This window comes from Phyllobates terribilis, unplaced genomic scaffold (assembly GCF_046119375.1).
Source record: "Phyllobates terribilis strain yellow unplaced genomic scaffold, ASM4611937v1 Scaffold_12__6_contigs__length_324123572, whole genome shotgun sequence".
NCBI classification, from domain to species: domain Eukaryota; kingdom Metazoa; phylum Chordata; class Amphibia; order Anura; family Dendrobatidae; genus Phyllobates; species Phyllobates terribilis.
The window spans coordinates 24,561,315-24,580,895 of NW_027362772.1; positions in this window are offsets into that span (position 1 = coordinate 24,561,315).

Consider the following 19,581-nt stretch of genomic DNA (forward strand, 5'->3'; position numbering starts at 1 on the left):
AGTACAGAGATAATATACACAGTGATGTCACAGTACAGGGATAATACACACAGTGATGTCACAGTACAGAGATAATACACACAGTGATGTAACAGTACAGGGATAATACACACAGTGATGTCACAGTACAGAGATAATGCCCACAGAGATGCCACAGTACAGAGATAATACACACAGTGATGTCACAGCACAAGGATAATACACAAAGTGATGTCACAGTACCGGCATAATGTGCACAGTGATGTCACAGTACAGAGATAATACACACAGTGATGTCACACTACAGGGATAATACACACATCGATGTCACAGTACAGGGATAATGCACACAGTGTTGTCACAGTACAGAGATAATACACACAGTGATGTTACAGTACAGGGATAATACACACAGTGATGTCACAGTACAGGGATAATACACAGTGATGTCACAGCACAGGGATAATGCACAAAGTGATGTCACAGTACAGGGATATCAAACACAGTGATGCCACAGTACAGAGATAATAAACACAGTGATGTCACAGTACAGGGATAATACACGCAGTGATGTCACAGTAAAGGAAGAATACACAGAGTGATGTCACAGTACAGGGATAATGCATAGTGATGTCATAGTATAGAGATAATGCACACAGTGATGTCATAGTACAGAGATAATACAGTGATGTTACATTACAGGGATAAAAGACAATTAATGTCACAGTACAGAGATAATACACACAGTGATGTCACAGTACAGGGATAATACACACAATGATGTCACAGTGCAGAGATAATGCACACAGTGATGTCACAGTACAGAGCTAATGCACACAGTGATGTCACAGTACAGGGATAATGAACTCGGTGATGTCACAGTACAGGCATAATATACACAGTGATGTCACAGTACAGGGATAATGCACACAGTGATGTCACAGTACAGGGATAATATACACAGTGATATCACAGTACAGGGAATATGCACACACTGATTTCACAGTACAGGGATAATGCACACAGTGATGTCACAGGACAGAGATAATACACACAGTGATGTCACAGTACAGAGATAATACACAGTGATGTCACAGTAGAGATATAATGCATAGTGATGTCACAGTACAGGGATAATACACACAGTGATGTCACAGTAAAGAGATAATACACACAGTGATGTCACAGTACAAAGATAATACACACAGTGATGTCACAATACAGGGTTAATACACACAGTGATGTCACAGTACAGGGATAATGCACGCAGTGATGTCAAAGTACATAGAAAATACACACACTGATTTCACAGTACAGGGATAATACACACAGTGATGTCACAGTACAGGGATTATACACACAGTGGTGTCACAGTACAGGGATAATACACACAGTGATGTCACAGTACAGGAATAATACACACAGTGATGTCACAGTACAGGGATAATACACACATGGGTGTCACAGTACAGGGATAATGTATAGTGATGTCACACTACAGAGATAATATACACAGTGATGTCACAGTACAGAGATAATACACTCAGTGATGTCACAGCACAGGGATAATACTCACAGTGATGTCACAGTACAGGGATAATGCATACAGTGATGTCACAGCACAGAGATAATACACACAGTGATGTCACAGTACAGGGATAATACACACAGTGATGTCACAGCACAGAGATAATACACACAGTGATGTCACAGTACAGAGATAATACACACAGTGATGTCACAGTGCAGGAATAATACACACAGTGATGTCACAGTACAGGGATAATACACAGTGATGTCACAGTACAGGGAAAATGCACACAGTGATGTCACAGTGCAGAGATAATACGCACAGTGATATAACAGTACAGGGATAATACACACAGTGATGTCACAGTACAGAGATAATACACACAGTGATGTCACAGTACAGGGATAATACACACAGTGATGTATCAGTACAGGCATAATGCGCACAGTGATGTCACAGTACAGAGATAATACACACAGTGATGTCACAGTACAGTGATAATACACACAGTGATGTAACAGTACAGGCATAATGCGCACAATGATGTCACAGTACAGAGATAATACACACAGTGATGTCACAGTACAGGGATAATGCACACAGTGTTGTCACAGTACATAGAAAATACACACACTGATTTCACAGTACAGGGATTATACACACAGTGATATCACAGTACAGGGATAATACACACAGTGGTGTCAGAGTACAGCGATAATACACACAGTGATGTCACAGTACAGGAATAATGCACACAGTGATGTCACAGTACAGAGATAATACACACAGTGATGTCACAGTACAGGGATAATGCATAGTGATGTCACACTACAGAGATAATATACACAGTGATGTCACAGTACAGAGATAATACACACAGTGCTGTCACAGTACAGGTATAATACACACAGTGATGTAACAGTACAGAGATAATACACACAGTGATGTCACAGCACAGGGATAATACACACAGTGATGTCACAGTACAGGGATAATGCATACAGTGATGTCATAGTACAGAGATAAAACACACAGTGATGTCACAGTACAGGGATAATAGACACAGTGATGTCAAAGTACAGTGATAATGCACACAGTGATGTCACAGTACAGGGATAATACACACATTGATGTCACAGTACAGAGATGATGCCCACAGTGATGCCACAGTACAAAGATAATACACACAGTGATGTCACAGCACAGGGATAATACACACAGTGATGTCACATTACCGGCATAATGCGCACAGTGATGTCACAGTACAGAGATAACACACACAGTGATGTCACAGTACAGGGATAATACACACATTGAAGTCACAGTACAGGGATAATGCACACAGTGTTGTCACAGTACAGAGATAATACACACAGTGATGTCACAGTACTAGGATAATACACACAGTGATGTTACAGTACAGGGATAATACACACAGTGATGTCACAGTACATGGATAATACACATAGTGATGTCACAGTCCAGGGATAATGTATAGTGATGTCACACTACAGAGATAATATCCACAGTGATGTCACAGTACAGAGATAATACACACAGTGATGTCACAGTACAGGGATAATACACACAGTGATGTCACAGTACAGGGATAATACACACAGTGATGTCACAGTACAGGGATAATGTATAGTGATGTCACACTACAGAGATAATATACACAGTGATGTCACAGTACAGAGATAATACACACAGTGATGTCACAGTACAGGTAAAATACATACAGTGATGTCACAGTACAGAGATAATACTCACAGTGATGTCACAGTACAGGGATAACAGACACAGTGATGTCAAAGTACAAAGATAATGCACGCAGTGATGTCACAGTACAGAGATAATACACACAGTGATGTCAGAGTACAGGGATAATACACACAGTGATGTCACAGTACAGGGATAATACACAGAGTGATGTCACAGTACTGGGATAATGCACACAGTGATGTCACAGTGCAGAGATAATACACACAGTGATATAACAGTACAGGGATAATACACACAGTGATGTCACAGTACAGAGATAATACACACAGTGATGTCACAGTACAGAGATAATACACACAGTGATGTCACAGTACAGGGATAATACACACAGTGATGTAACAGTACAGGCATAATGCGCACAGTGATGTCACAGTACAGAGATAATACACACAGTGATGTCACAGTACAGGGATAATACACATAGTGATGTAACAGTACAGGCATAATGCGCACAGTGATGTCACAGTACAGAGATAATACACACAGTGATGTCACAGTACAGTGATAATACACACATTGATGTCACAGTACAGTGATAATGCACACAGTGTTGTCACAGTGCATAGAAAATACACACACTGATTTCACATTACAGGGAATATACACACAGTGATATCACAGTACAGGGATAATACACACAGTGGTGTCTGCAGCGTCGGCGTCCCTGACCTCTGCTAGGCAGGGACGCTGTTCCCCTCACCTCTCTGCTCAGAGCCCGGCGTCCTCCTCCCGCTCTGCTGGCAGCGCGCGCTCCTTCCCGGCTACTGTGCTTAGGGCGCGCGCGCGCGCTTCCTCCCTCTTAAAGGGGCCGCGCGCGCCGTCCTAAGGAGTCCCCGGCCAATGGCCGGAGGACTTCACCATATATAAGGCACCTCCTCCAAAATGGAGGTGCCCGAGCAATGTTGTAGCACAGTTCATCACTCTGCTTCAGCCCTCAGGTCCGTTTCCAGTTACCTGCCTGATTCCTGCCAGAGTCCTGCCAGTTTGCTGTCTGTTTCCTGCCTGATACTCCTGCTACCAGCTTGCTAGCCTGAGGTCCGACGGTCTGCCTTCCTACTCCTGTCAGTCTGTCTATGGACCAGCTTGGCCGCTCACCTGGGAGTGCACATCTGCTACCTGCCTGCTAGCCCTCCTGGAGGCTCCGCCGTCACATGCTGTGACCACCTGCTATTCCAGAGACTCCTGCCCGCTCACCTGGGAGCGCTCCTCCGCTACCTGCCTGCTTGCCTACCTGGAGGCTCCGCCGTCACGTGCTGTGACCACCTGCTATTCCAGAGACTCATGCCCGCTCACCTGGGAGCGCTCCTCCGCTACCTGCCTGCTTGCCTACCTGGAGGCTCCGCCGTCACGTGCTGTGACCACCTGCTATTCCAGAGACTCTTGCCCGCTCACCTGGGAGCGCTCATCTGCCTGTCTGTTGGTCTTCCTGGAGGCTCCGCCGTCACATGCTGTGACCACCCGATTATCCAGAGGCTCTCGCCTGCTCACCTGGGAGCTCACGTCTATCATCTGCCGCCACAGGTCGTACCAATCCTTTACCAAGAGACTGCCCCGGTCACTTGCCGTGACCTCCTGCCCATTCATCCAGAGACTGCCCCGGTCACTTGCCGTGACCTCCTGCTCGTTCATCCAGAGACTGCCCCGGTCACTTGCCGTAACCTCCTGCCCGTTCATCCAGAGACTGCCCCGGTCACTTGCCGTGACCTCCTGCCCGTTCATCCAGAGACTGCCCCGGTCACTTGCCGTGACCTCCTGTCCGTTCATTCAGAGACTGTCCCAGTCACCTGCTGTGACTGCCTGCCCGTCTACCCTGGTCGCCACCCGCTCCCTTAAAAGGACCGCCCCCTTGTTAGTAGCTCAGAGGTTCCGCCTCCCAGACGCGTTACAGTGTCACAGTACAGCGATAATACACACAGTGATGTCACAGTGCAGGAATAATGCACACAGTGCTGTTACAGTACAGAGATAATGCACACAGTGATGTCACAGTACAGGGATAATGCATAGTGATGTCACACTACAGAGATAATATACACAGTGATGTCACAGTACAGAGATAATACACACAGTGATGTCACAGTACAGGTATAATACACACAGTGATGTCACAGTACGGAGATAATACACACAGTGATGTCACAGCACAGGGATAATACACACAGTGATGTCACAGTACAGGGATAATAGACACAGTGATGTCAAAGTACAGTGATAATGCACACAGTGATGTCACAGTACAGGGATAATACACACATTGATGTCACAGTACAGAGATGATGCCAACAGTGATACCACAGTACAAAGATAATACACACAGTGATGTCACAGCACAAGGATAATACACACAGTGATGTCACATTACGGGCATAATGCGCACAGTGATGTCACAGTACAGAGATAATACACACAGTGATGTCACAGTACAGGGATAACACACACATTGATGTCACAGTACAGGGATAATGTACACAGTGTTGTCACAGTACAGAGATAATACACACAGTGATGTCACAGTACTAGGATAATACACACAGTGATGTCACAGTACAGGGATAATACATGCAGTGATGTCACAGTAAAGGAGGAATACACACAGTGATGTCACAGTACAGAGATAATGCATATTGATGTCATAGTACAAAGATAATACACACAGTGATGTCATACTACAGAGATAATACACACAGTGATGGTACATTACAGGTATAAAAGCCAATTAATGTCACAGTACAGAGATAATATACACAGTGATGTCACAGTACAGGGATAATACACACAATGATCTCACAGTTCAGAGATAATGCACACAGTGATGTCACAGTACAGAGCTAATGCACACAGTGATGTCACAGTGCAGGGATAATGAACATGGTGATGTTACAGTACAGGCATAATATACACAGTGATGTCACAGTACAAGGATAATGCACACAGTGATGTCACAGTACAGGGATAATATACACAGTGATATCACAGTACAGGGATAATGCACAGTGATGTCACAGTACAGGGATAATGCACAGTGATGTCACAGTACAGGGATAATACACACAGTGATGTCACAGTAAAGAGATAATACACACAGTGATGTCACAGTGCAGGGATAATGCACACAGTGATGTCACAGTACAGGGATAATACACACAGTGATGCCACACTACAGAGATAATATACACAGTGATGTCACAGTACAAAGATAATACACACAGTGATGTCACAATACAGGGTTAATACACACAGTGATGTCACAGTACAGGGATAATACACACAGTGATGTCACAGTACATAGAAAATACACACACTGATTTCACAGTACAGGGATAATACACACAGTGATGTCACAGTACAGGGATAATACACACAGTGGTGTCACAGTACAGTGATAATACACACAGTGATGTCACAGTACAGGAATAATACACACAGTGATGTCACAGTACAGGGATAATGTATAGTGATGTCACACTACAGAGATAATATACACAGTGATGTCACAGTACAGAGATAATACACACAGTGATGTCAGAGTACAGGTAAAATACATACAGTGATGTCACAGTACAGAGATAATACACACAGTGATGTCACAGTACAGGGATAGCAGACACAGTGATGTCACAGTACAGGGATAATGCACACAGTGATGTCACAGTACAGAGATAATACACACAGTGATGTCACAGTGCAGGGATAATACACACAGTGATGTCACAGTACAGGGATAATACACAGTGATGTCACAGTACAGGGATAATGCACACGGTGATGTCACAGTGCAGAGATAATACACACAGTGATATCACAGTACAGGGATAATACACACAGTGATGTCACAGTACAGAGATAATACACACAGTGATGTCACAGTACAGAGATAATACACACAGTGATGTCACAGTACAGGGATAATACACACAGTGATGTATCAGTACAGGCATAATGCGCACAGTGATGTCACAGTACAGAGATAATACACACAGTGATGTCACAGTACAGGGATAATACACACAGTGATGTCACAGTACAGGGATAATGCACACAGTGTTGTCACAGTACATAGAAAATACACACACTGATTTCACAGTACAGGGATTATACACACAGTGATATCACAGTACAGGGATAATACACACAGTGGTGTCACAGTACAGCGATAATACACACAGTGATGTCACAGTACAGGAATAATGCACACAGTGATGTCACAGTACAGAGATAATACACACAGTGATGTCACAGTACAGGGATAGCAGACACAGTGATGTCACATTACAGAGATAATGCACACAGTGATGTCACAGTACAGGGATAATACAGACAGTGATGTCACAGTACAGGGATAATGCACACAGTGATGTCACATTACAGACCTAATACACACAGTAATGTCACAGTACAGAGATAATACACACAGTGATGTCACAGTACAGGGATAATGCATACAGTGATGTCATAGTACAGAGATAAAACACACAGTGATGTCACAGTACAGGGATAATAGACACAGTGATGTCAAAGTACAGTGATAATGCACACAGTGATGTCACAGTACAGGGATAATACACACATTGATGCCACAGTACAAAGATAATACACACAGTGATGTCACAGCACAAGGATAATACACACAGTGATGTCACATTACCGGCATAATGCGCACAGTGATGTCACAGTACAGAGATAACACACACAGTGATGTCACAGTACAGGGATAATACACACATTGATGTCACAATACAGGGATAATGCACACAGTGTTGTCACAGTACAGAGATAATACACACAGTGATGTCACAGTACTAGGATAATACACACAGTGATGTTACAGTACAGGGATAATACACACAGTGATGTCACAGTACATGGATAATACACATAGTGATGTCACAGTCCAGGGATAATGTATAGTGATGTCACACTACAGAGATAATATCCACAGTGATGTCACAGTACAGAGATAATACACACAGTGATGTCACAGTACAGGGATAATACACACAGTGATGTCACAGTACAGGGATAATACACACAGTGATGTCACAGTACAGGGATAATGTATAGTGATGTCACACTACAGAGATAATATACACAGTGATGTCACAGTACAGAGATAATACACACAGTGATGTCACAGTACAGGTAAAATACATACAGTGATGTCACAGTACAGAGATAATACTCACAGTGATGTCACAGTACAGGGATAACAGACACAGTGATGTCAAAGTACAAAGATAATGCACGCAGTGATGTCACAGTACAGAGATAATACACACAGTGATGTCAGAGTACAGGGATAATACACACAGTGATGTCACAGTACAGGGATAATACACAGAGTGATGTCACAGTACAGGGATAATGCACACAGTGATGTCACAGTGCAGAGATAATACACACAGTGATATAACAGTACAGGGATAATACACACAGTGATGTCACAGTACAGAGATAATACACACAGTGATGTCACAGTACAGAGATAATACACACAGTGATGTCACAGTACAGGGATAATACACACAGTGATGTAACAGTACAGGCATAATGCGCACAGTGATGTCACAGTACAGAGATAATACACACAGTGATGTCACAGTACAGGGATAATACACACAGTGATGTAACAGTACAGGCATAATGCGCACAGTGATGTCACAGTACAGAGATAATACACACAGTGATGTCACAGTACAGTGATAATACACACATTGATGTCACAGTACAGTGATAATGCACACAGTGTTGTCACAGTACATAGAAAATACACACACTGATTTCACATTACAGGGAATATACACACAGTGATATCACAGTACAGGGATAATACACACAGTGGTGTCTGCAGCGTCGGCGTCCCTGCCCTCTGCTAGGCAGGGACGCTGTTCCCCTCACCTCTCTGCTCAGAGCCCGGCGTCCTCCTCCCGCTCTGCTGGCAGCGCGCGCTCCTTCCCGGCTACTGTGCTTAGGGCGCGCGCGCTTCCTCCCTCTTAAAGGGGCCGCGCGCGCCGTCCTAAGGAGTCCCCGGCCAATGGCCGGAGGACTTCACCATATATAAGGCACCTCCTCCAAAATGGAGGTGCCCGAGCAATGTTGTAGCACAGTTCATCACTCTGCTTCAGCCCTCAGGTCCGTTTCCAGTTACCTGCCTGATTCCTGCCAGAGTCCTGCCAGTTTGCTGTCTGTTTCCTGCCTGATACTCCTGCTACCAGCTTGCTAGCCTGAGGTCCGACGGTCTGCCTTCCTACTCCTGTCAGTCTGTCTATGGACCAGCTTGGCCGCTCACCTGGGAGCGCACATCTGCTACCTGCCTGCTAGCCCTCCTGGAGGCTCCGCCGTCACATGCTGTGACCACCTGCTATTCCAGAGACTCCTGCCCGCTCACCTGGGAGCGCTCCTCCGCTACCTGCCTGCTTGCCTACCTGGAGGCTCCGCCGTCACGTGCTGTGACCACCTGCTATTCCAGAGACTCCTGCCCGCTCACCTGGGAGCGCTCCTCCGCTACCTGCCTGCTTGCCTACCTGGAGGCTCCGCCGTCACGTGCTGTGACCACCTGCTATTCCAGAGACTCTTGCCCGCTCACCTGGGAGCGCTCATCTGCCTGTCTGTTGGTCTTCCTGGAGGCTCCGCCGTCACATGCTGTGACCACCCGATTATCCAGAGGCTCTCGCCTGCTCACCTGGGAGCTCACGTCTATCATCTGCCGCCACAGGTCGTACCAATCCTTTACCAAGAGACTGCCCCGGTCACTTGCCGTGACCTCCTGCCCATTCATCCAGAGACTGCCCCGGTCACTTGCCGTGACCTCCTGCTCGTTCATCCAGAGACTGCCCCGGTCACTTGCCGTAACCTCCTGCCCGTTCATCCAGAGACTGCCCCGGTCACTTGCCGTGACCTCCTGCCCGTTCATCCAGAGACTGCCCCGGTCACTTGCCGTGACCTCCTGCCCGTTCATCCAGAGACTGCCCCGGTCACTTGCCGTGACCTCCTGTCCGTTCATTCAGAGACTGTCCCAGTCACCTGCTGTGACTGCCTGCCCGTCTACCCTGGTCGCCACCCGCTCCCTTAAAAGGACCGCCCCCTTGTTAGTAGCTCAGAGGTTCCGCCTCCCAGACGCGTTACAGTGTCACAGTACAGCGATAATACACACAGTGATGTCACAGTGCAGGAATAATGCACACAGTGCTGTTACAGTACAGAGATAATGCACACAGTGATGTCACAGTACAGGGATAATGCATAGTGATGTCACACTACAGAGATAATATACACAGTGATGTCACAGTACAGAGATAATACACACAGTGATGTCACAGTACAGGTATAATACACACAGTGATGTCACAGTACGGAGATAATACACACAGTGATGTCACAGCACAGGGATAATACACACAGTGATGTCACAGTACAGGGATAATAGACACAGTGATGTCAAAGTACAGTGATAATGCACACAGTGATGTCACAGTACAGGGATAATACACACATTGATGTCACAGTACAGAGATGATGCCAACAGTGATACCACAGTACAAAGATAATACACACAGTGATGTCACAGCACAAGGATAATACACACAGTGATGTCACATTACGGGCATAATGCGCACAGTGATGTCACAGTACAGAGATAATACACACAGTGATGTCACAGTACAGGGATAATACACACATTGATGTCACAGTACAGGGATAATGTACACAGTGTTGTCACAGTACAGAGATAATACACACAGTGATGTCACAGTACTAGGATAATACACACAGTGATGTCACAGTACAGGGATAATACATGCAGTGATGTCACAGTAAAGGAGGAATACACACAGTGATGTCACAGTACAGAGATAATGCATATTGATGTCATAGTACAAAGATAATACACACAGTGATGTCATACTACAGAGATAATACACACAGTGATGGTACATTACAGGTATAAAAGCCAATTAATGTCACAGTACAGAGATAATATACACAGTGATGTCACAGTACAGGGATAATACACACAATGATCTCACAGTACAGAGATAATGCACACAGTGATGTCACAGTACAGAGCTAATGCACACAGTGATGTCACAGTGCAGGGATAATGAACATGGTGATGTTACAGTACAGGCATAATATACACAGTGATGTCACAGTACAAGGATAATGCACACAGTGATGTCACAGTACAGGGATAATATACACAGTGATATCACAGTACAGGGATAATGCACACACTGATTTCACAGTACAGGGATAATGCACAGTGATGTCACAGTACAGGGATAATACACACAGTGATGTCACAGTAAAGAGATAATACACACAGTGATGTCACAGTGCAGGGATAATGCACACAGTGATGTCACAGTACAGGGATAATACACACAGTGATGCCACACTACAGAGATAATATACACAGTGATGTCACAGTACAAAGATAATACACACAGTGATGTCACAATACAGGGTTAATACACACAGTGATGTCACAGTACAGGGATAATACACACAGTGATGTCACAGTACATAGAAAATACACACACTGATTTCACAGTACAGGGATAATACACACAGTGATGTCACAGTACAGGGATAATACACACGGTGGTGTCACAGTACAGTGATAATACACACAGTGATGTCACAGTACAGGAATAATACACACAGTGATGTCACAGTACAGGGATAATGTATAGTGATGTCACACTACAGAGATAATATACACAGTGATGTCACAGTACAGAGATAATACACACAGTGATGTCAGAGTACAGGTAAAATACATACAGTGATGTCACAGTACAGAGATAATACACACAGTGATGTCACAGTACAGGGATAGCAGACACAGTGATGTCACAGTACAGGGATAATGCACACAGTGATGTCACAGTACAGAGATAATACACACAGTGATGTCACAGTGCAGGGATAATACACACAGTGATGTCACAGTACAGGGATAATACACAGTGATGTCACAGTACAGGGATAATGCACACAGTGATGTCACAGTGCAGAGATAATACACACAGTGATATCACAGTACAGGGATAATACACACAGTGATGTCACAGTACAGAGATAATACACACAGTGATGTCACAGTACAGAGATAATACACACAGTGATGTCACAGTACAGGGATAATACACACAGTGATGTATCAGTACAGGCATAATGCGCACAGTGATGTCACAGTACAGAGATAATACACACAGTGATGTCACAGTACAGGGATAATACACACAGTGATGTCACAGTACAGGGATAATGCACACAGTGTTGTCACAGTACATAGAAAATACACACACTGATTTCACAGTACAGGGATTATACACACAGTGATATCACAGTACAGGGATAATACACACAGTGGTGTCACAGTACAGCGATAATACACACAGTGATGTCACAGTACAGGAATAATGCACACAGTGATGTCACAGTACAGAGATAATACACACAGTGATGTCACAGTACAGGGATAGCAGACACAGTGATGTCACATTACAGAGATAATGCACACAGTGATGTCACAGTACAGGGATAATACAGACAGTGATGTCACAGTACAGGGATAATGCACACAGTGATGTCACATTACAGACCTAATACACACAGTAATGTCACAGTACAGAGATAATACACACAGTAATGTCACAGTTCAGGGATAATACACGCAGGGATGTCAGAGTACAGGGATAATATACACAGTGATGTCACAGTAAAGGGATAATGCACACGGTGATGTCACAGTACAGGCATAATATACACAGTGATGTCACAGTACAGGAATACTGCACACAGTGATGTCACAGTACAGGGATAATATACACAGTGATGTCACAGTACAGGGATAATGCACACACTGATATCACAGTACAAGGGTAATGAGCACAGTGATGTCACAGTACAGGGATAATACACACAGTGATGTCACAGTACAGAGATAGTTATTTCTGTACTGTGACCTCACTATGTGTATCACACAGTGATGTCACAGTACAGAGATAATACACACAGTGATGTCACAGTACAGGAATAATACACACAGTGATGTCACAGTACAGGGATAATACACACAGTGATGTCACAGTACAGGCATAATACACACAGTGATGTCACAGTACAGGGATAATGCACACAGTGATGTCACAGTACAGGATTAATACACACAGTGATGTCACAGCACAGGGATAATACACACAGTGATGTTACAGTACAGTGATAATACACACAGTGATGTCACGGTACAAGGATAATGCACACAGTGATGTCATATTACAGAGATGATACACACAGTGATGTCACAATACAGCGATAATACACACAGTGATGTCACAGTACAGGGATAAAACACATAGCAATGTCACAGTACAGGGATAATACACACAGTGATGTCACAGTACAGGGATAATGCACACACTGATATCACAGTACAAGGGTAATGAACACAGTGATGTCACAGTACAGGGATAATACACACAGTGATGTCACAGTACAGAGATAATTATTCCTGTACTATGACCTCACTATGTGTATCACACAGTGATGTCACAGTACAGGTATAATACACACAGTGATGTCACAGTACAGGGATAATACACACAGTGATGTCACAGTACAGGCTTAATACACACAGTGATGTCACAGTACAGGGATAATGCACACAGTGATGTCACAGTACAGAATTAATACACACAGTGATGTCACAGTACAGGGATAATACACACAGTGATGTCACAGTACAGTGATAATACACACAGTGATGTCACGGTACAGGGATAATGCACACAGTGATGTCATATTACAGAGATGATACACACAGTGATGTCACAATACAGCGATAATACACACAGTGATGTCACAGTACAGGGATAAAACACACAGTGATGTCACAGTACAGAGATAATGGATAGTGTTGTCATAGTACTGAGATAATACACACAGTGAGGTGACAGTACAGAGATAATACACACAGTGATGTCACAGTACAGAGATAATACGCACAGTGATGTCACAGTACAAGGATAATACACCAAATGATGTCACAGTACAGAGATAATGAACACAGTGATGTCACAGTACAGAGCTAATGCACACAGTGATGTCACAGTACAGGGATAAAATACACAGTGATGTCACAGTACAGTGATAATACACACAGTGATGTCACAGTACAGGGAAAACACACATATTGATGTCATAGTACAGGGATAATGTATAGTGATGTCACACTACAGAGAAATTATACACAGTTATGGCATAGTACAAAGATAATACACACAGTGATGTCACATTACAGTGATAATACAAAGTGATGTCACAGTACATGGATAATGCACACAGTGATGTCACATTACAGTGATAATACACAGTGATGTCACAGTACAGGGATAATACACACAGTGATGTCACAGTACAAGGTAATACACACAGTGGTGTCACACTACAGAGATAATATACACAGTGATGTCACAGTACAGAGATAATGCACACAGTGATGTCACAGTACAGGGATAATACACACAGTGATGTCACAGTTCAGAGATAATACACACAATGATGTCACAGTACAGAAATTATACACACAGTGATGTCACAGTACAGAGATAATGCACTCAGTGATGTCACAGTACAGAGATAATACACACAGTGATTTCTCAGTACAGGGATAATACACACAGTGATGTCACAGTACAGTCATAATGCACACAGTAATGTCACAGTACAGAGATAATACACACAGTAATGTCACAGTACAGGTATAATACACACATTGATGTCACAGTACAGAGATAATGCACACAGTGATGTCACAGTACAGGGATAATACACACATTGATGTCACAATACAGAGATAATACACACAGTGATGTCACAGTACAGGGATAATGCACACAGTGATGTCACAGTACAGAGCTAATGCACACAGTGATGTCACAGTACAGGGATAAAATACACAGTGATGTCACAGTACAGTGATAATACACACAGTGATGTCACAGTACAGGGATAACACACATATTGATGTCATAGTACAGGGATAATGTATAGTGATGTCACACTACAGAGATATTATACACAGTTATGGCATAGTACAAAGATAATACACACAGTGATGTCACATTACAGTGATAATACAAAGTGATGTCACAGTACATGGATAATGCACACAGTGATGTCACAGTACAGAGATAATACACAGTGATGTCACAGTACAGGGATAATACACACAGTGATGTCACAGTACAAGGTAATACACACAGTGGTGTCACACTACAGAGATAATATACACAGTGATGTCACAGTACAGAGATAATGCACACAGTGATGTCACAGTACAGGGATAATACACACAGTGATGTCACAGTTCAGAGATAATACACACAATGATGTCACAGTACAGAAATTATACACACAGTGATGTCACAGTACAGAGATAATGCACACAGTGATGTCACAGTACAGAGATAATACACACAGTGATTTCTCAGTACAGGGATAATACACACAGTGATGTCACATTACAGTCATAATGCACACAGTAATGTCACAGTACAGAGATAATACACACAGTAATGTCACAGTACAGGGATAATACACACATTGATGTCACAGTACAGAGATAATGCACACAGTGATGTCACAGTACAGAGATACACCGACTGCAGAATTATTAGGCAAATGAGTATTTTGATCACATGATACTTTATATACATGTTGTCCTACTCCAAGCTGCATAGGCTTGAGAGCCAACTACCAATTAAGTAAATCTGGTGATGTGCATCTCTGTAATGAGGATGGGTGTTGACTAATGACATCAACACCCTATATAAGGTGTGCTTAATTATTAGGCAACTTCCTTTCCTTTGGCAAAATGGGTCAGAAGAGAGATTTGACGGGCTCTGAATTGTCCAAAATTGTGAGATGTCTTGCAGAGGGATGCAGCAGTCTTGAAATTTCCAAACTTTTGAAGCGTGATCATTGGACAATCAAGCATTTCATGGCAAATAGCCAACAGGGTCGCAAGAAGCGTGCTGGCCAAAAAAGGCGCAAGATAACTGCCCATGAATTGAGGAAAATCAAGCGTGAAGCTGCCAAGTTGCCATTCGCCACCAGTTTTGCCATATTTCAGAGCTGCAACGTTACTGGAGTATCAAAAAGCACAAGGTGTGCGATACTCAGGGACATGGCCAAGGTAAGGAAGGCTGAAAAACGACCACCTTTGAACAAGAAGCATAAGATAAAATGTCAAGAATGGGTCAAAAAATATCTTAAGACTGATTTTTCAAAGGTTTTATGGACTGATGAAATGAGAGTGACTCTTGATGGGCCAGATGGATGGGCCAGAGGCTGGATCAGTAAAGGGCAGAGAGCTCCACTCCGACTCAGACGCCAGCAAGGTGGAGGTGGGGTACTGGTATGGGCTGTTATCATCAAAGATGAACTTGTGGGACCTTTTCGGGTTGAGGATGGAGTGAAGCTCAACTCCCAGACCTACTGCCAGTTTCTGGAAGACAACTTCTTCAAGCAGTGGTACAGGAAGAAGTCGGTATAGTTCAAGAAAAACATGATTTTCATGCAGGACAATGCTCCATCACATGAATCCAACTACTCCACAGCGTGGCTGGCCAGTAAAGGTCTAAAAGAAGAAAAAATAATGACATGGCCCCCTTGTTCACCTGATCTGAACCCCATAGAAAACCTGTGGTCCATCATAAAATGTGAGATCTATAGGGAGGAAATACAGTACACCTCTCGGAACAGTGTCTGGGAGGCTGTGGTGGCTGCTGCACGCAATGTTGATCGAAAACAGATCAAGCAACTGACAGAATCTATGGATGGAAGGCTGCTGAGTGTCATCATAAGGAAAGGTGGCTATATTCATCACTAATTTTTTGATTTTTGTTTTTGCACGTCAGAAACTAAATTTTGTGCACTGATATTGGTTTACCTGATGAAAATAAACAAGTGTATGTGCTCATTGCAGAGTTGTTTGTGTGCTGTACATAATATGGATGATGCAGGCTGTGTATGTATACTGCACATGCTGCACAGTACAGGGATAATGCACACAGTGATGTCACAGTACAGGGATAATACACACAGTGATGTCACAGTACAATGATAATACACACAGTGATGTCACAGTACATGGAAAATACACAGTGATGTCACAGTACAGGGATAATGCACACAGTGATGTCACCGTACAGAGATAATACACACAGTGATGTCACAGTAAAGGGATAATACACACAGTGATATCACAGTACAGGGATAATACACATAGTGGTGTCACAGTACAGGGATAATATACACAGTTAAGTCACAGTACAGGGATAATGTATAGTGATGTCACATTACAGAGATAATATACACAGTGATGCCACAGTACAGAGATAATACACACAGTGATGTCACAGTGCAGGGATAATAAACACAGTGATGTCACAGTGCAGGGATAATACACACAGTGATGTCAAATTACAGGGATAATGCACACAATGATGTCACAGTACAGGGATAATGCACACAGTGATGTCACAGTACAGGGATAAAACACACAGTGATGTCACAGTACAGGGATAATACACGCAGTGATGTCACAGTACAGGGATAATGTACACAGTGATGTCACATTACAGAGATAATACACACAGTGATATCACAGTACAGGGATAATACACACAGTGACCTGACAGTACAGGGATAATACACACAGTGATGTCACAGCACAGGGATAATACACACAGTGATGTCACAGTAAAGGAAGGATACACACAGTGATGTCACAGTACAGAGATAATGTATAGTGGTGTCATAATACAGAGACAATACACACAGTGATGTCATAGTAAAGAGATAATACACATAGTGATGTCATATTAAAGGGATAAAAGCCAATTGATGTCACAGTACAGAGATAATATACACAGTGATGTCACAGTACAGAAATAATACACACAATGATGTCACAGTACACAGCTAATGCACACAGTGATGTCACAGTACAGGGATAATGTACACGGTGATGTCACAGTACAGGCATAATATACACAGTGATGTCACAGTACAGGGATAATACACACAGTGATGTCACAGTACAGGGATAATATAAACAGTGATATCACAGTACCGGGATAATGCATACACTGATTTCATAGTACAGGGATAATGCACACAGTGATGTCACAGGACAGAGATAATACACACAGTGATGTCACAGTACAGAGATAATACACAGTGATGTCACAGTACAGATATAATGCATAGTGATGTCACAGTACAGGGATAATACACATAGTGATGTCACAGTAAAAAGATAATACACACAGTGATGTCACAGTACAGGGATAATGCACACAGTGATGTCAGAGTACAGGGATAATAAACACAGTGATGTCACAGTACAGGGACAATGCACACAGTGATGTCACAGTACAGGAATAATACACAAAGTGATGTCACAGCCCAGGGATAATGCACACAGTGATGTCACAGTACAGGGATAATACACACAGTGATGTCACAGTACAGGGATAATACACATAGTGATGTCATAGTACAGGGATAATGTATAGTGATGTCACACTACAGAGATAATATACACAGTGATGTCACAGTGCAAAGATTATACACACAGTGATGTCACAGTACAGGGATAATACACACAGTGGTGTTACAGTACAGGGATAATACACACAGTGATGTCACAGTACAGGGATAATACACACAGTGATGTCACAGTACAGGGATAATACACATAGTGATGTTACAGTACAGGGATAATGTATAGTGATGTCACACTACAGAGATAATATACACAGTGATGTCACAGTACAGAGATAATAAACACAGTGATGTCACACTACAGGGATAATACACACAGTGATGTCACAGTACAGAGATAATACACACAGTGATGTCACAGTACAGATATAATGCATAGTGATGTCACAGTACAGGGATAATACACACAGTGATGTCACAGTAAAGAGATAATACATACAGTGATGTCACGGTACAGGAATAATACACACAGTGATGTCACAGTACAGGGATAATAAACACAGTGATGTAAAAGTACAGGGATAATGCACATAGTGATGTCATAGTACAGGTATAATGTATAGTGATGTCACACTACAGAGATAATAAACACAGTTATGTCATAGTACAAAGATAGTACACACCGTGATGTCACAGTACAGGGATAATACACAGTGATGTAACAGTACAGGGATAATGCACACAGTGATGTCACAGTACAGAGATAATAC